This window comes from Schistocerca piceifrons, chromosome 7, assembly GCF_021461385.2.
Source record: "Schistocerca piceifrons isolate TAMUIC-IGC-003096 chromosome 7, iqSchPice1.1, whole genome shotgun sequence".
Classification (NCBI taxonomy): Eukaryota; Metazoa; Arthropoda; class Insecta; order Orthoptera; family Acrididae; genus Schistocerca; species Schistocerca piceifrons.
In genome coordinates, this window is record NC_060144.1 from 119,257,320 (window position 1) to 119,275,757 (window position 18,438).

At 45.2% G+C, this 18,438-nt stretch overlaps 1 protein-coding gene across 1 annotated transcript in view; it reads right to left on the minus strand.

The window, feature by feature from the left end:
• LOC124805249 (tumor necrosis factor alpha-induced protein 8-like protein) overlaps nucleotides 1-14,899 on the minus strand; it is a 233,886-nt gene extending 218,987 nt beyond the window's left edge. The window contains exon 1 of the mRNA XM_047265761.1: nucleotides 14,027-14,899. The gene's annotated coding sequence lies outside the window, so the exon portion shown is untranslated. The remainder of the gene's footprint in view (nucleotides 1-14,026) is intronic.
• Nucleotides 14,900-18,438: the final 3,539 nt, after the last annotated feature.

The following is an 18,438-nucleotide window of genomic DNA, read 5'->3' on the forward strand; positions in this document are numbered from 1 at the left end:
CACAGCAGTTGCCAATCACACGGCGGCTACGCGTCAGCATTTGTTTTTTTTTTTAACAGTGGAACATCCTGTGTGCAGCCCGAAACTTCCACCATGTGTTTTTTTGCGTGCATGGACACCGGTTTCGGTATGACGGGTAAGTGCAAGAGTGGCTGCGATCGTGGATCCGTGAGCAGCCGACACGTTCTACGAAACAGGAACTGACAGTCTCGTCTCCGAGTGGAATAATTGTCTTAGCGTGTGTGGTGATTACCTTTGACTGGATACAATCCATAGCCCCGTTGTGCCGGGTATTTCGTTTTCGTTTGACTGCCCCTTATATTTTGACGCCATGTTTGGCAGAGAGAGTTTTTCTGAGTTCTAAGTTACGGACTGTGTTGACAATGCAATAGACTTGTTGCGAACGATGTTTGCTGCTAATGTAACTGTGGTGTCCCCGCCAGACATCACACTTGCTAGGTGGTAGCCTTTAAATCGGCCGCGGTCCGTTAGTATACGTCGGATCCGCGTGTCGCCACTATCAGTGATTGCAGACCGAGCGCCGCCACACGCCAGGTCTAGTCTAGAGAGACTCCCTAGCACTCGCCCAGTTGTACAGCTGACTTTACTAGCGATGATTCACTGTCTACATACGCTTTCATTTGCAGAGACGATAGTTTAGCATAGCCTTCAGCTACGTCTTTTGCTACGACCTAGCAAGGCGCCATATTCAGTAATTAGAATGAATTCTGAACACACAATATTGTGAGTCATGTACCGTCAAGAGCGACGTTCATCATTAATGGATTAAAGTTAAGTATGAAACTAATTACGTCCGCTTTCTGAATTCTAATTCCTTGTCATGTTCCACACCTCACGTCAGTATAGTTCTTCCCTCCTCACGCCAGCCTGCGTGAGCTAAAACTCGTGCTTTTCGGCCTCCTCTTGTGAGACGGTGTTGGCTCTTCTGCCAACAAAACAGTAACGTTTTGAACATTCTGGCGAGTTTATACGAAAAGAGTTGCGGACTGGAAGTATTGCAGTCTTTTTCTTCCTCTACAGTTTTTACCATCTTCATCTCCCTCTAGTACCATGAAAGTTGCTCCCTGGTCATATCGTCCAGCCCCTTCTTCTTGTCAATGTTTTCCACCTACTTTATCGTCGCCAGCTCTTAGGAGAACCTAGACTAGACTAGAAATCAACTCTGTAGGAATCAGCATGGGTTTCGAAAAAGACGATCGTGTGAAACCCAGCTCGCGCTTTTCGTCCACGAGACTCAGAGGGCCATAGACACGGGCTCCCAGGTAGATGCCATGTTTCTTTATTTCCGCAAGGCGTTCGATATGGTTCCCCACAGTCGTTTAATGAACAAAGTAAGAGCATATGGACTATCAGACCAATTGTGTGATTGGATTGAAGAGTTCCTAGATAACAGAACGCAGCATGTCATTCTCAATGGAGAGAAGTCTTCCGAAGTAAGAGTGATTTCAGGTGTGCCGCAGGGGAGTGTCGTAGGACCGTTGCTATTCACAATATACATAAATGACCTTGTGGATGACATCGGAAGTTCACTGAGGCTTTTTGCGGATGAGGCTGTAGTATATCGAGAGCTTGTAACAATGGAAAATTGTACTGAAATGCAGGAGGATCTGCAACGAATTCACGCATGGTGCAGGGAACGGAAATTGAATCTGTATGTAGACAAGTGTAATGTGCTGCGAATACATAGAAAGAAAGATCCTTTATCATTTAGCTACAATATAGCAGGTTAGCAACTAGAAGCAGTTAATCCCATAAATTATCTGGGAGTAGGCATTAGGAGTGATTTAAAATGGAATGACCATATAAAATTAATCGTCGGTAAAGTAGATGCCAGACTGAGATTCATTGGAAGAATCCTAAGGAAATGCAATCCGAAAACAAAGGAAGTAGGTTACAGTACACTTGTTCGCCCACTGGTTGTATACTGCTCATCGGTGTGGGATCCGTACCAGATAGAAAGATAGAGAAGATCCAACGGAGAGCAGCGCGCTTCGTTACAGGATCATTTAGTAATCGCGAAAGCGTTACGGAGATGATAGATAAACTCTAGTGGAAGACTGCAAGAGAGACGCTCAGTAACTCTGTACGGGCTTTTGTTAAAGTTTCGAGACCATACCTTCACCGAGGAGTCATGCAGTATGTATTGCTCCCCCCTACGTATATCTCGCGAAGAGATCATGAGGATAAAATCAGAGGCCACACAGAGGCATACCGACAATCATTCTTTCCACGAACAATACGAGACTGGAATAGAAGGGAGAACCGATAGAGGTTCTCAAAGTACCCTCCGCCACACACCGTCAGGTGACTTGCGCAGTATGGATGTAGAGCCTCCTCAATTCCTATCAGTCCACTGAATTTTCAGCATCTTTCCGTAACACTATATCTCAAAAGCTCCAATTCTCTACTTCTCCAGTTCCCCCACAGCCCATAATTCACTTCCGTAAAATGTTATGCTCCAGAGGTACGTACACGTGGTAGTTAGAAACATGGAAACACCAAAACTTCAACACATTACCATGCCTAATAGGTGTAGGAAAACCGCTGGCTTTCAAAACAGCTTCCAGTCGTCTCGGAATGGATAAATACAGATCCCGTATGGCTTCCCACGGTACCTTATTCCAGTCTTCCTATAAAACAGTAGGAAGTTCAGCTAACGATAGTGAAGGTGGATAGCAATCGCGGTCTATCCAACGTAGAACATAAAGGCTCAATAATATTGAGATCTGGTGACTGTGGTGGAAAGGGAAGAAGGGACAACTCATCCTTGTACTCAAGAAACCAGTCTTGGGCGATGCGAGCAGGGAAAAGGGGCCCTATCGTCTTGGAACGCAGTGTCGTTTTTGAGGAACAAACATTGTATCATAGGATTAACCTGATCAGCCAAAATAGTCAGATACAGCGACCTCGCAAAGTAACCATGGGGCACATGGTATACCACGATGTAGCTGGCCGAAACATCACCGCAGCCCCGCATGTCTCACTCTTGGGACGTAAACTCGCGCAGAAGTTGGGAACAGTGTGCAACAAGACTCATCCGACCAAACGACTTTCTTCCACTGTTCCACAGTCCAGGTTTTATGGCTTCGGCACGACGTTTCCCTGTTGGCGCATCTGCATCGCTGTTGAGTATTCTCAGCTCGCCTTGCAATTCCTTGCTTATGGAACTCCCTTCATGTAGATTTGGTGCTGACAGGATTCGAGGGGGGGGGGGGGGTGACTTCCGTAACTGTCGTTCTCTTATTTTTCTTCGCATTCCCCTTCAATGACCGTCTGTCATTATCGCGCAACTCACACTTTTCTCCGCGTTGTGACAGTGAAGATGTGTTTTTCAAATGTCGCTCTGAGCACTATGGGACTTAACTTCTGAGGTCATCAGTCCCCTAGAACTCAGAACTACTTCAACCTAATTAACCTAAGGACATCACACACATCCATGCCCGAGGCAGGATTCGAACCTTCGACCGTAGCGGTCACGCGGTTCCAGACTATAGCGCCTAGAACCGCTCGGTCACCCAGGCCGGCAGATGTGGTTTTGTGCGTCCTCTGTGTAAGGTATGAATCTTCGATAAGGCACCTATTGAAACATCAAACACTTCTACTCCCTTGGTTGCGGAAGCATCCACCATAGAAGCACCAACAATTTGCCCACGTTCGAATTCACTTAGCTGCGATGTGATGCACTCAGAACTACGCAGAACATTGGTCGGACCATGATAGACACTTGCAAGGGACTGATGACCCTATACATTAGTCCCTTTAGTCTCCAAACCACCCAACACTTGCAAAGTATTGAGAATATCGCACAGGTGCCGTTCGTGGTCAAATACAGCAGCGCAATCTGCACGGTTGGCTAGCATCTGCATTTACACTACTGGCCATTAAAATTGCTATACCAAGAAGAAATGCAGATTATAAGCGGGTATTGATTGGACAAATTTATTATAGTAGAACTGACATGTGATCACATTTTACCGACCGGTGTGGCCGAGCGGTTCTAGGCGCTTCAGTCTGGAACCGCGCGACCGCTACGGTCGCAGGTTCGAATCCTGCCTCGGGCATGGATGTGTGTGTGTGGTGTCCTTAGTTAGGTTTTAGTTCTAAGTTTTAGGGGACTGATGACCTCAGATGTTAAGTCCCATAGTGCTCAAACCCATTTGAATCATTTTTGATTACGTTAACACGCAATTTGGGTGCATAGATCCTGAGAAATCAGTACCCAGAACAATCAACTCTGGCCGTAATAACGGCCTTGATATGTCTGGGCATTGAGTCAAACACAGCTTCGATGGCGTGTACAGGTACAGCTGCCCATGCAGCTTCAACACGATACCACAATTCATCAAGAGTAGTGACTGGTGTATTGTGACGAGCCAGTTGCTCGGCCACCATTTACCAGACGTTTTCAATTGGTGAGAGATCTGGAGAATGTGCTGGCCAGGGCAGCAGTACAACATTTTCTGTATCCAGAAAGGCCCATACAGGACCTGCAACATGCGGTTGTGCATTACCCTGGTGAAAGGTAGGGTATGGCAGGGATCGAATGAAGGGTAGAGCCACGGGTCGTAACACAACTGAAATCTAACGTCCACTGTTCAAAGAGCCGTCAATGCGAACAAGAGGTGACCGAGACGTGTAACCAGTGGCACGCCATACCATCACGCCGGGTGATACGCCAGTATGGCGATGACGAATACACACTTCCAATGTGCGTTCACCGCAATGCCGCCAAACACGGATGCGACCATCATGATCCTTTAAACAGAACCTGGATTCATCCGAAAAAAATGACGTTTTGCCATTCGTGCACCCAGGTTCGTCGTTGAGTACACCATCGCAGGCGCTCCTGTCTGTGATGCACCGTCAAGGGTAACCGCAGCCATGGTCTCCGAGCTGATAGTCCGTTCTGCTGCAAACGTCGTCGAACTTTTCGTGCAGTTGGTTGTTGTCTTGCAAACGTCCCCATCTGTTGACTCAGGGATCGAGACATGGCTGCACGATCCGCTACAGCCATGCGGATAAGGTGCCTGTCATCTCGACTGCTAGTGATACGAGGCCGTTGGGATCCAGCACGGCGTTCCGTATTACCCTCCTGAACCCACCGATTCCATATTCTGCTGTCATTGGATCTCGACCAACGCGAGCAGCAATGTCGCGTTACGATAAACCGCAAACGCGACAGGCTACAATCCGACCTTTATCAAAGTCGGAAACGTGATGGTACGCATTTCTCCTCTTTACACGAGGCATCATAACAACGTTTCACCAGGCAACGCCGGTCAACTGCTGTTTGTGTGGCAGAAAAAAAATGTGTGTGAAATCTTATGGGAGTTGACTGCTAAGGTCATCAGTCCCTAAGCTTTCACACTACTTAACCTAAATTATCCTAAGGACAAACACACACACCAATGCTCGAGGGAGGACTCGAACCTCCGCCGTGACCAGCCGCACAGTCCATGACTGCAGCGCCCGAGACCGCTCGGCCAATCCCGTGCGGCTGTGTGTGAGAAATCGGTTGGAAACTATCCTCATGTCAGCACGTTGTAGGTGTCGCCACCAGCGCCGACCTTGTGTGAATGCTCTGAAAAGCCAATCATTTGCATATCACAGCATCTTCCTCCTGTCGGTTAAATTTCGCGTCTGTAGCACGTCATCTTCGTGGTGTAGCAATTGTAACGACCAGTAGTGTATGTTCAAGCATGCATTTCTCGCGATGTTCCACACTCTTGTCCTACCCCTGTAAATATGAGGATAACGTTATTCAAATATTTATCTAAATTTTCTCCGGACGTCTTCAAGCCTACAGCAGCTACATGTCCTTCCAAAGCCACAGCTACCAAGGGCCTCGTTTTAAGTGTACTTTCGAAAGTATAATTAATTACGTGGAGCGACGAGTGACAAAAGCGCCAACAGAGGTGTCCTTGACGCCTGACTGACCCCCCTCTTTAATTTACCAGTATTGTCTTTCTTGAGGCCTTCGCGCTACGATGGCGTGGGATTGCGGCGGCAACACAAGCGGACCGAGAAGGGAAAGGCGACTTCCTGCTGGCGAGCATTTGGCGGTGTTCTTGTAATATTTCTGGCTTAGTCAGCCATCATATTAGGCTCCAAGAAGCTGTTCCCAGAGCAGTGGAGATGCAAGAAGTATATAGATGACGAAATGTGGTGTGCGGTACCTGTGATAGATGTTAGATTCGGTACCATTCCCGTGAGAAAGACCGCCTGCACAATGTTACTGCTCTGTGATTGGCTTCTGCGTTCGGAGCAAGGGCGCCAAAACGTTAAAGTATAGTTATTATTATTAGTTAAACTACTCATTGGAATGACTTCACTTTTTAATATAAATATCTCTCAACAGCTGACTATCAATCAGTCATTTTAGAATTATTAAAAACAATTTAAATCAAAAGCAAAAGACTGACGAAATTGCAGACGAAGCACTTCGGAAGCGTTCAGGTCACGCGTCTTCTGGTATGGCGTGCGAATTGTTTCGGGCTGTCCGTCACTCTGGATTAGGATGTGTTTCCAAGTTTTATTTAAGTTCCTGTTCTGGATTAGGCAGTCGAGATGTACAGTCATGTTGTCTGTGGCAGGATGTGTTTGCCAGTATTCAGTATTAAAAGATTCATTCCGGTAGTCATGAGGCACAGACACGTGCCACAAATAGTATAAAGATACATTTTCGTAAACATTCTGTTTGATCATGTACTTTGCTGTATCAGAAGGTGTTGTATTAAGATTATGCAGTCTTCTCGTGTGGCTATATTAAAATACGCGAGTGGCATGCCAAAGAAGCGATACATTATTTAAGAACACAACCTCGCTAAAAGTCAGTTTCAGCCTCAGGATACAGAACCTACGACCTGCGTGCTGTTTTCTGCGCTGGGGACATAAACTGGAAGACAGCAGGTTAGTGAACTATAACAGAACCTTCGTATTCCACACAGTGCAGTGGAAACAACTAGACGCCTCACGTGTACTGCATGCACAGAACAAATGTGCTCAGTGACACGTCATCTGCAGTAATGCAGAGGAGGTAAAGGAGGATGATCGTTATTATCACCAACAATCAATTCATTTTTCCTTTCTTGCCATATTCTGCAGCCTTCGAATTAATCCGACGATCGAGGCGTCGCAGCAGGAAAACACTGGACTCGTATTCGGGAAGAAGGCGTTTCAAATCCCCGTCCTCCCATCCAGGTTAAGGTTTTCAGTGATATCCCCAAATCACTAAAGAAGAATGTCGGTATGTTCCCTTTCATAGAGAATGACCGACTTCCTCACATCCTTCCCCAATCCGAACTCCTGTTCCAATGGCGTTGCCGTCGACGGACAGCAAAACCTTAATCTTCTTTAATGTGGTTTCCTGTTTATGAAATACTGGCCTCTTCTTGCAGTACCAAGAAGCGAGTGTCGCAACTGTAACGAAGTAACAAAAAATATTGAAAATGGAGGAAGTCTGAGAAAAAAGCGTTGCTTCTCCCTCTCGCTTCTGTTTCCTAGAGTCTAAGTGTTTCTCAGTCTTTCATCGCTCTACAGATCAGGAATATGCGACGATAGTATCGAGCCATGTACGTACGTGTCTTTCAACCGCGGTGCGCAAATTAGACAGTAAATTCTGTTGGAAAAAATCCTCCGCAACATTCCGGAGAGCGGAGCATCGGGGAAGCGGCAACATGCGGTAGACGACCGCCTTCCGGTATGTGGAGCTTTCTCAGAGGTTACAAATTATCTGATACACCAAATTTAAGATACACGGGGCATTCAATAAGTAACGCAACAGATGCTGTTTTCTACACCAATTTAGGTTAAACAATTTGCATTGTGGGACATCGTGCAGTACTCCCGCTTCAGCCCCTATAAGCTCTGATAGGTGGCGCCGCTACCGTATCCTTCAAATTGGCATCTGTAACGGAGGTTGGTTCCAAGCAGAGAGCTGCCATTGAGTTTCTTTTGGAGGAAAACCAGAGCATCACGGATCTTCGTAAGTGCTTGTAGAATGCCTACAGAGACCTTACAGTGAACAAAAGCACGGTGAGCAGGTGGATGATGCGTCTGTCATTACCACAACAAGGTCGCACATACCCGTCCGTTCTAGAGGGCGCCGGCCGGTCACACGCAGCTGTGACTCCTGCAATGTTGGACGTGCGAACATTCTCACTTTAGGTGATTCAACGGTTCGTAAGCAAGCACCCAGCTGCACAATTCAGCGTTTCTGTCGGTAGTGCTGGCGCACTGATCCACCAGTTGGGGTACTGTAAGGTGTGTGCCAGCTCGGTTCCCCGCCGCCAAACATGAGACTCTAAAGACCAACCAAAGACCATCTACGCAGGACTGCTTCCGCGTTACGAAGCTGAGCGTGACAGTTTCTTGTCGAACATCGCCACAGGTGGTGAAACATGTGTGGTTTGGCTCCACCAGCTTCCATCTCTTCCCCAGGCTCAAAATTTTCCTCGGTGGACGGACATTCTCTTCACATGAAAAAGTGGCAGCCGAAGTTGAGCTTTCGTGATGAGATCAAGGCATTGAAACATAACTGGACGAAATACATTACTGTAGAGAGGGAATACATTTAGAGACAAAAATGATTCACTGAGGTAAGACATATCTTGCAGCTCCGTTTCCAGAATTGTTCAAACTATCCTTCTATTGTTGATTATAAACTTTATATTACAAGTAGTTTTGAGAGATGAAATAGTGAAAACAGAACAGGATCAAATAGGTAAATAGACAAGGCATAGTAGAAATCCTTGGATATCATAGAACATATTGAATTTAATTGATGAAAGGCAAAAATATTTAAAGATGCAGCACATAAAGCAGTCGAAAAGGAATACCACGTCTAAAAAACCAAATTGACAGGATGTGCAGACAGGTTGAGCAGAAATGGACAGACGACAAATGTAAGGATTTAGAAGCATACATCACTAGGGGAAAAATAGATATCGCCTACAGGAAAAATAGAGAGACGTTTTGAAAAAAAGATGTACTCGACGGCAATATTATGGAAATAGAGGAGGATGTAGATGAAAATGAGATGGGAGATATGATACAGTGTGAAGAATTTGACAGAGCAATGAAAGATCTAAGGCGAAATAAGGCCCCGGAGTTGACGAATTCTGTCAGATCTACTGATTGCCTTGAGAGAGCCAGCCCTGACAAAACCGTTCCATCTGGTGTGCAGGATATATGAAACAGGCGAAATATCCTCAGACTGCAAGAACAATGTAATAATTCAGATTCCAAAGAAAGCAGGCGCTCGCAGGTGTGTATATTACCGAACTATCAGATTAATAAGTCAATATTGCAAAATACTAACACGCATTCTTTACAGAAGAATGCAAAATCTGGCATAAGCCGACCTTGGGGAAGATCAGTTTGGATTTCAGAGAAATGTTGGAACACTCGAGACAATACTAACTCAACGGCATCTCTCAGGTGATAGGTAAAGGAAAGACAAACCAACATTTGTAGCATTTGTAGACTAAGGGAAAGGCTTTGACAAGGTTGACTGGAATGCTCCGTTTGAAATACGAGGAACGGAAGGCTAATTACAGCTTGAACAGGAACCAGACAGCAGTTATAAGAGTCGAGAAGCATGAAAGGAAACAATGGTTGACATGTGAGTAAGACAGGATTATAGGCTATCGCCGATGTTATTCCAGCTGTACTTTGAGCAAGCAGTAAAGGAAAATCAAGAAAAATTTGGAGTAGGTAGAAGAATAACTAATGATGAGTTAGTAAAGCGAACAGGAGTAATAGAAGAGTAGGGAGAAAAAATAAAAACTTTGAAGTTTGCCGATAACATTGTAATTCTGTTAGAGACAGCAAAGGACTTGGTAAAGCAGTTGAACGGAATGGGCAGTGCATTGAAAGGAGGATACACGATGAATATCAACAAAAGCAGAATGAGGAATGCAGTAGAATTAAATCAGTTGATGCTGACGAAATTAGACTAGGAAACGAGACACTTAAGGTAGCAGATGAGTTTTGCTATTTGAGCAGCAAAATGATGGCGAAGTAGAGAGAGGCTATAAAATGTAGGCTGGCAACAGCGAGAAACACGTTTCTGAAAACCAGGAATTTGTTAACGTCTAAAGTCATTTTACGTGTTCAGAAGTCATTTCTGATTTGTCTGGAGATTTGTCTTGCACGGAACTGAAAAGTGGACGATAAACAGCGCACACGGGAACAGGAGAGAAGCATCTGAAAGGTGGCACTACAAAAGAATGTTGAAGATTAGGTGTGTGCAGTAGACTGAATAACTAATGAGGAGATAGTAAAGCGAATGGCGGTAAAAAAAGTTGTGGTACAGCTGAAATAAAAAGAAGGGATCAGGCATCAAAGACTTGTCAGATTGTTGATGGAAGGAAGTGGAGGAGGGTAAAAATTGTAGATCTACATCAACATGATTACTCTGCAATTCTCATTTAAGTGCTTGGCAGAGGGTTCATTGAACCACAATCATACTATCTCTCTACCATTCCACTCCCGAACAGCGCGCCGAAAAAACGAACACCTAAACCTTTCTGTTCGAGGTGTGATTTCTGTTATTTTATTTTGATGATCATTCCTACCTATGTAGGTTGGACTCAACAAAATATTTTCGCATTCGGAAGAGAAAGTTGGTGACTGAAATTTCGTAAATAGATCTCGCCGCGACGGAAAACGTCTTTGCTTTAATGGCTTCCATCCCAACTCGTGTACCATATCTGCCACACTCTCTCCCCTATTACGTGATAATACAAAACGAGCTGCCCTTTTTTGCACCCTTTCGATGACCTCCGTCAATCCCACCTGGTAAGGATCCCACACCGCGCAGTTATATTCTAACAGAGGACGAACGAGTGTAGTGTAAGCTGTCTCTTTAGTGGACTTGTTGCATCTTCTAAGTGTCCTGCCAATGAAACGCAACCTTTGGCTCGCCTTCCCCACAATATTATCTATGTGGTCTTTCCAACTGAAGTTGTTCGTAATTTTAACACCCAGGTACTTAGTTGAATTGACAGCCTTGAGAATTGTACTATTTATCGAGCAGTGGAATTCCAACGGATTTCTTTTGGAACTCATGTGGACTACCTCACACTTTTCGTTATTTAGCGTCAACTGCCACCTGCCACACCATACAGCAATCTTTTCTAAATCGCTTTGCAACTGATACTGGTCTTCGGATGACCTTACTAGACGGTAAATTACAGCATCATCTGCGAACAACCTAAAAGAACTGCTCAGATTGTCACCCAGATGGAGGCAAAGATATGAATACAGTAAGCAAGTTCAAATTAGTTATGCAGAGATCAAGGACAGTGTGAAGAGCTGCATCAAGTCAGTAATCAGACCAAAGACCACGCCGACAAACTAACATATTTTCACACGTGTCAGTTACCGTAACTATGATATATCCTGTATAATAAGCAGTTACTTGTACAACAGAACGGCGCCTGTGCCTTTCTCGGAGCTACAGAGGCTGCAGCGATCCGGAAACCGACCCCGGATACACACAAACGTACGGACAGAAAAAAACCAGCGACAAGTGTGTGTCGGCGGGCAGCCTAGTTCCTGTGGCGTCCGCGGCGAGCGCTGCTGTCGCAGCACCACTTGCCAGTCGGCCGCTGCCGGCTGGAGCGAGCGGAGTGACCTGAGGTGACGTCAGCGCCGGGCTACCGGAATCTGCGCGGCTTCCAGTCACCGGGCGAACGCGTCTGGTGATGCGCGCGAGAGCAGATTGCGTCCCACACTGTGCGCCGCTGCCCCCTTCCTTCTGACAACAGCAAGCCGGCTTCAACGACGCTCCACCGTGACTCACGCACTCCACACTCGAGAGTCGATGCGTAGGCAGGGGTGGAACTGGCGGCCGGTCTAACACGTACGGCGACACGGCTCTTCACTGTAGTCAAATCGCCATTCCTTTTACTTACAGCGGTTCATCAATTGCTCAACGTCGGACGGTCAGTTTTGCCCTGTTTTCGGAAACGGAGAATATGGAAAAATCGAAACATGTAATAGTAGGAGAGCCATCAACAGTTGTGGACTGTGATGCAGAAACGATTTAAATACAAGAAATACTGCCAAAATCCGGATATATTCTGACAGGAAAATAAGAAGGAGATGTCTGAGCTTGGGGTGCAATAAGAAACCTAATTTCTCTGTCATTATTATCCACAATACGGAAGAACACAAATCGGAGTGGCTGGTACATTTGCGACATATGACGCGGAATGTTCGCACGTTGCAAATAGAACCGAGAACATAATAAAAGCCCTGGAAGTGGACCATAAAGCTGCACTATTAAGAGCGTTTATCATGCACGCCCCAAACATACCGTCAGATAATTGTGGTACTGTTCTACAAAAACTACAGCTCTCTGAGGATTCAACTGAATCTTGATGAACTCAAGTGTCAAATCCGCTTCGTCACACCCTTATGTTAGCTTAATCTTGTTATTCCTTTACTGCTTCAAATTTTTGCTTCAAATTAGTTAGTTCCTCAGGGTAGTCGCTTATGGATCTACTATTACATCTGTACTCTGCAAGCACATTTTATTCCCCTAATTCTACTCTTGTCTGATACCTCTCCAACATTACACAGTGTCTGCTGTGATGATCCAAAAAGGGCAGGTTTCTTGCTCAGAGCATACAAGAGGAGGGAAAAAAAAATTACTGGAACGATTGGTACACAATTATTGGGTAACGAAAGCTCATTCTAAACGAATAGTATTTTGTCCATAAAGTATTTTACTTGCACTACACCATCACCACATTTGTCACGTAAAGTTGCCTCTTCCAGATAATCAGGGATTTCGCCAAGCAGAGCTTTGTGCAAAACGGTGTTCGTGTATGCAGGTCGTTTCTAGACTCCTCTTGCAAATCTCCAAGATACATGACGGAAGCTGTGCGAAAATGGATGGATCAGGATTCCACGTTCTGACCTATCATACGTAAATAATAGAGAAGAGACTGTTACACTCGGTCCGATTCCGCTGGGTAAAAGAGCGGCACAATAACAATTTCCCGTAACTCTGATAACTGTTAACTTTTCTAATCATACGACTGACGTGGTAATAATAAATAGTCAATGTCAGATACCGGCTTAATACAGCACCATCAGCTGAAGAGAAAGTGCTGCATATATGTCACACAAATGGTCTATATTTCCTGTGTATCTGGGTAATGGACATTGTTACGTTTCTCTGATCGTTATATACTTCATGATGTGATAATTGTTTTGCATGTCTTTTTCTTAGCACGGCAGAAGTATACCTCTATGTTCCTCTTCAAACCATCATTTACGGAGAGCAGTCAACACGCCGCTCGCCCAACATGTAAAGAGACGAGGAAAATGTGTAGGCAAAAATGTCACGGAAGGTGCCTTCACAATTCTACATTTTCAGCTACCTTCACTTCTCGGAAGTAGATGCAACACGACATACTTCTAAAAAGTTTTATACGCTTCTGAAGATATGGTACACTTATTGCGTTACTGAATGATATACAAGACTCTTACAGCAGATGTTCTTGCTTGGATATTCAGCCCATAACAAAAGATCAATGTCAACTCTCAGAATACAAGAGGGAATCTATCAAACCATTTACGAAAACTGTTTCATCTGACATCATCATCAATTCATTAGGCCAAAAAAACCCAAATTTGCTTCATAAACGTCCACAAATGGCTCACACACACTTTATGGGCGAACATTTACAGACTTCGCAAACATAACTAGACATTCAAACTCCACATTTTCTACTCATGTGTAGCACAGTCAAGTCGAACGGTCATAACGCCCTGCCGAACTTCTTCTAGCTTTATATGATCAATACGCTCACTCTCAGAATAGATAGCGAGGTTTTGCATGGCACATGGCCTTTGCCAAGCAACGGTTGGCAGCATACACACGTACGAAACAGTTAAGATGGTTCACCTGTTCGCACGTGTGTGTGTGCGCGGTCAGAGCGGTAAGGTAACGACAACGTAAATGCATTCACCAGGAAAGTAAATTTCTTACCTGTCAGGCGGGAACGAATGGCGGACGAAATCTTGACTGACTTTTGGAGACTGTTTGAAAAGATACCGCCTCCTGCGAGACGGAACACCACCACCACTATTGTGCGCTGTTGTAGTTTATCGTGGCTCGTGTCACGACTAAACGCTGCAGCACAATGCCTCGGGGCGAGAGCTAACAGTAGAGAACGAAGAACAATAACACACGCGACACAATATCAAACCGCTGGCCTCCGCTCGGCAGAGACTGCAAATACCGTCCCCGCACACTGGAAACACAGCAGCGCCATGGCTCGCGGCAGTTCTGGTTTTTGCAAAATACGTAGCCGAGCGCCGAGACGCTGCGCGGAGCTGGTCCACCAACGGTCGCTGGACGCTATCCAAGATCCGCACACTGGAACGTCCTTGACGCGGCAATAATGACGTTACGCGCGCGCCCACGCTCCGGAACTTACTGGAACGGTTGCAATCCTTTCACCTGGTCTTGGACTATGTCTTCTTCTAGGAGAATTCCTGGAGAGTCTACACTTCACCACTTCCAGTGTTTTAGTGATGTCAAATCCGCGCGGACCAGTAGGGAAAGGACGTCGCAGAGCGCTGTCGGACACTGCGTGTGGTAACTAACGGCACTTGCGAGGAGCAGAGAAACCACTCGTGGAGGGATAGCAGGTGCGTCACTTTGACAGTTGCGTTTTCCACAGGTGGCACGGTTGAAGCGGTACTGGCTATGGCGGACACGGATTCCAGCGGGCGGTTGGCGGGTGCTGTCAGTCAGCTGCAGACCGTTGTAGCGGGGCTGGAGGCGCCAACACGCGCACGCCGACTCAGGCACGCGCTAACGCACTGGCACACGCACCGGTACAGTGTCCCCCCCTCGTGGCGGCAGCTGCGCGCTGACTGGCTACAGCGCCAACGGGCGGCCGCTTTTGAAGGAAGGCCAGCGGCTGCGGCGCGACGGTTAGGAGGGGCAGCCCCAGCCGACTGGCCACCTGGCCGCTGGCTGCGCTGCGATGACAGCTGCCCGTGACGTCACGGTGCGCTCCCTGCACGCAGCGGCAGCACCTCTAGGTCTAGGCCTCTAGGCGATCAGTTGCCTGCTCGACGAATCATGCAGATCAGGGGCGAGGCGTGCTCGTAAAAGCTGTAATCGCCGATTACAGTTACAGATAAAACGCTTTTTTTTAATTTTTTTTTTACGTCTGAACGTTCTTGGTATGTACAGGGTGTCTCACTCAAACCTCCCTGATTTCAAGGACCCAGGAGAGAAAAACCACAGTAAATACAATGAAAAATGCACCACGTTGCAGAGCGTCTCATAGAATTTATATTCCCGCGTCAGAAGTGCCAAGTATCGTCGCCAGAGTGCATCAAGGTCTCATGAACTGTAGAGAGCCTGTAGGCTCGCTAATGAACTGTAGAGAGCCTGTGTAGGGAGAGAGTGGCCAACTGGACGACACGGCGACCATTTTTCTGCCAAACTGCGGGCGGGACTTTTGAATGGCCAGCGGAGTAGTGGAGTACACACTCACCGAATCAAAAGCACAAGACAATACGGCGAAATCATTCGTTAAATGCCTTTCTTTACAGCTACAATATACTCATAGTAGCCTACTACGTACAGCAGAGGAAAATTTGATACAGTGGCGGTAAACATTATTCGTTACTTGCATTTATCTCCTTTAAAGTTCGTTTACTAGACATATTGCAATGAAAGTAACGCAAATTTAAAAAAATATAATGTATAGCATTTGTTTTGTATCGGAAGTGCATAACGCTAAAAAAATGGCTCTGAGCACTATGCGACTTAACTTCTGAGGTCATCAGTCGCCTAGCACTTAGAACTAATTAAAGCTAACTAACCTAAGGACATCACACACATCCATGCTCGCAGCAGGATTCGAACCTGCGACCTTAGCGGTCGCTCGGTTCCAGACTGTAGCGACTAGAACCGCACGGCCACTCCGGCCGGCCCATAACGCTAAAGATTTTACCTACCTGTATTACGTCAGATGAGTGAAAGTCGTAAGCAGTTGTTGTGACATGCAAAAAGTATGAGACGTAGTAGTATTTCTTGTCACGTCTTCAAACTTTTTGCATGTCACAACTAAACAACTCGTTACGACTTTCTTTCATATATATATATATATATATATATATATATATATATATATATCCCTTAACCACCGTATCCCTTCTACCCCACAGTAAGTAGGCCTATTAAAATCTGTCTTCAAGAGTATCTACAATTATTTGCTACGAATAATGTTTCAGCAACCACGACAACTGCGGAAAACGTGCTTACAACTTGCCTGCGTCAACAGTCAGGCAATAATACTGAAACCAAAATAATGCCTAGTGTTGTGATTCGGAACGAAATAAAGTTTGACGCCATAATGTCGAATGAGCATGACACAACAATTACAGGAACTTTCCGCTTCCAGCAAGGACTGTCAGACATTGGCTTCAGAAGAGTTTGTGATGCTACCAGTATACACGCAAACGCTAATTACGTACTAAAAACGATATACAACTAAATCAAACACGTATGCACAACACATAACAAGTCTCTCAATAATCAAATACCTTTTAATCGTTTCCAAAAGTCCTCTGAATTTCAATTCAACTTAAAAGCACGGCGAACATAGGAAGCGCAAGAGACGTTTGGCAGAAAAATGGCGCCAAAGCTAATCAACCAATCACTGGCAACTTCACCTATGACCACTCTCTCTGTATACAGGCTCTCAAATAACTGAAAATGGCGACTCCACAGCAGCGCACACAAGCAGTAGTGTGGTTTGCAGAAACACATCCGCCGATTACTGTGCAAATTCGTCGAGTGTATGAATGTGATCCACCTGATGTGAAAACAATTAAGGAATGATATTGGAAGTTTCTGGCAACAGGAAGTGTTCTGAAACATTCTGGCGGTGCACGTTACGGAGTTTCAGAAGAGACAGTGGAGGACATGAGACAAATGTTTCTCAGAAGCCCACGTAATTCAATTCGTCAAGCATCTAGGCAACTAGATGTACCTCGATCAACATTGCATCGTGTAGTTCACCAGCTTCTTCGTATCTGTGCTTACAAAGTGCAAATTCTGCAACATCTGACGCCAAACGACAAACCACACCGACAACAATTTGCTGCGGATATGCTGCAGCGTATTGATATGGATGCCAGCTTCCTGGAAAGATGTTGTTTATTCTCAGATGAGGCAAACTTTCATCTATCAGGAAGGGTTAACAGGCATAATGTTCGGATTTGGGGTTCGCAAAATCCACACGTTGGTGAACCATGAATTTACTTTCAAAACATTTTCTTAAGGAATTTACTTTATTTACTAGCGATTCTTCAAGAACTTTAACACATTTAATCACACTATGTGAGCGTGGAAGTAGTTGCCAGTGGGTAACTGATGAAAACAACTTAAATTTCAACAAATGGAAATTTTATTCCTAAAAACACTTTCCTTAAAAAAAATTACAGATTTAAAAACTATAATCAGAAAGCACCCTCTAAATATCAACTTACAATTTATTCAGAGACAGAAATAATAATTTTTTTTGAGTATGAGCTTTCGGGCTGAGAAGCTTGCCGCTCCCTTTTAACACGGCGGTAGTCACGACCGCTCACAACAGCCTCTGAAAGTCTCTGGTGCAAATCTGCAACACACCAGATTACTTTAAACTAAAAATTTTAACAACCCACACAAACACATAAACTATGCACCCCATAGGAGGGATGGAAATGGTACAAAACACTCACATTAAAAAAATTCTTGCCACCGAAAGTGCAACTTGTTTTAAAAGAAAACTCTTAAGGTGGAAGGATGGCAACTTTATATACTATAATGACCATTTAAACAAAACCCATGAAATGCAGTCTTACATTAAATGTACAAACATGGTCTACATTACACATATACCGCCTCTCAAGATGATAGGCAAGATAAAAAACATATTTCGTTGACACCGAAACCGACAAACATGACAGAGGGAGCTATTAACGTACGGCAGACCGACAGACAGACACTAACTGCCTAATAAATGCGGACGAGAGACAGACGAGCAAGCTGGTAACGAGAGACTGACCAAGAACACAAATAGAATTTAACCAGCAAATGAAACAACATATCACGAATCACTTAACTTTTAATAAACTGCGCCGGCCGAAGTGGCGAGCGGTTCTAGGCGCTTCAGTCTGGAACCGCGCGACCGCTACGATCGCAGGTTCGAATCCTGCCTCGGGCATAGATATGTGTGATGTCCTTAGGTTAGTTAGGTTTAAGTAGTTCTAAGTTCTAGGGGACTGATGACCTCAGAAGTTAAGTCCCATAGTGCTCAGAGTCATTTGAACCATTTTTTTAATAAACCGCGATGTCTGGCGAAGACCTGGCGCTGCAACCCCAAAACGCTC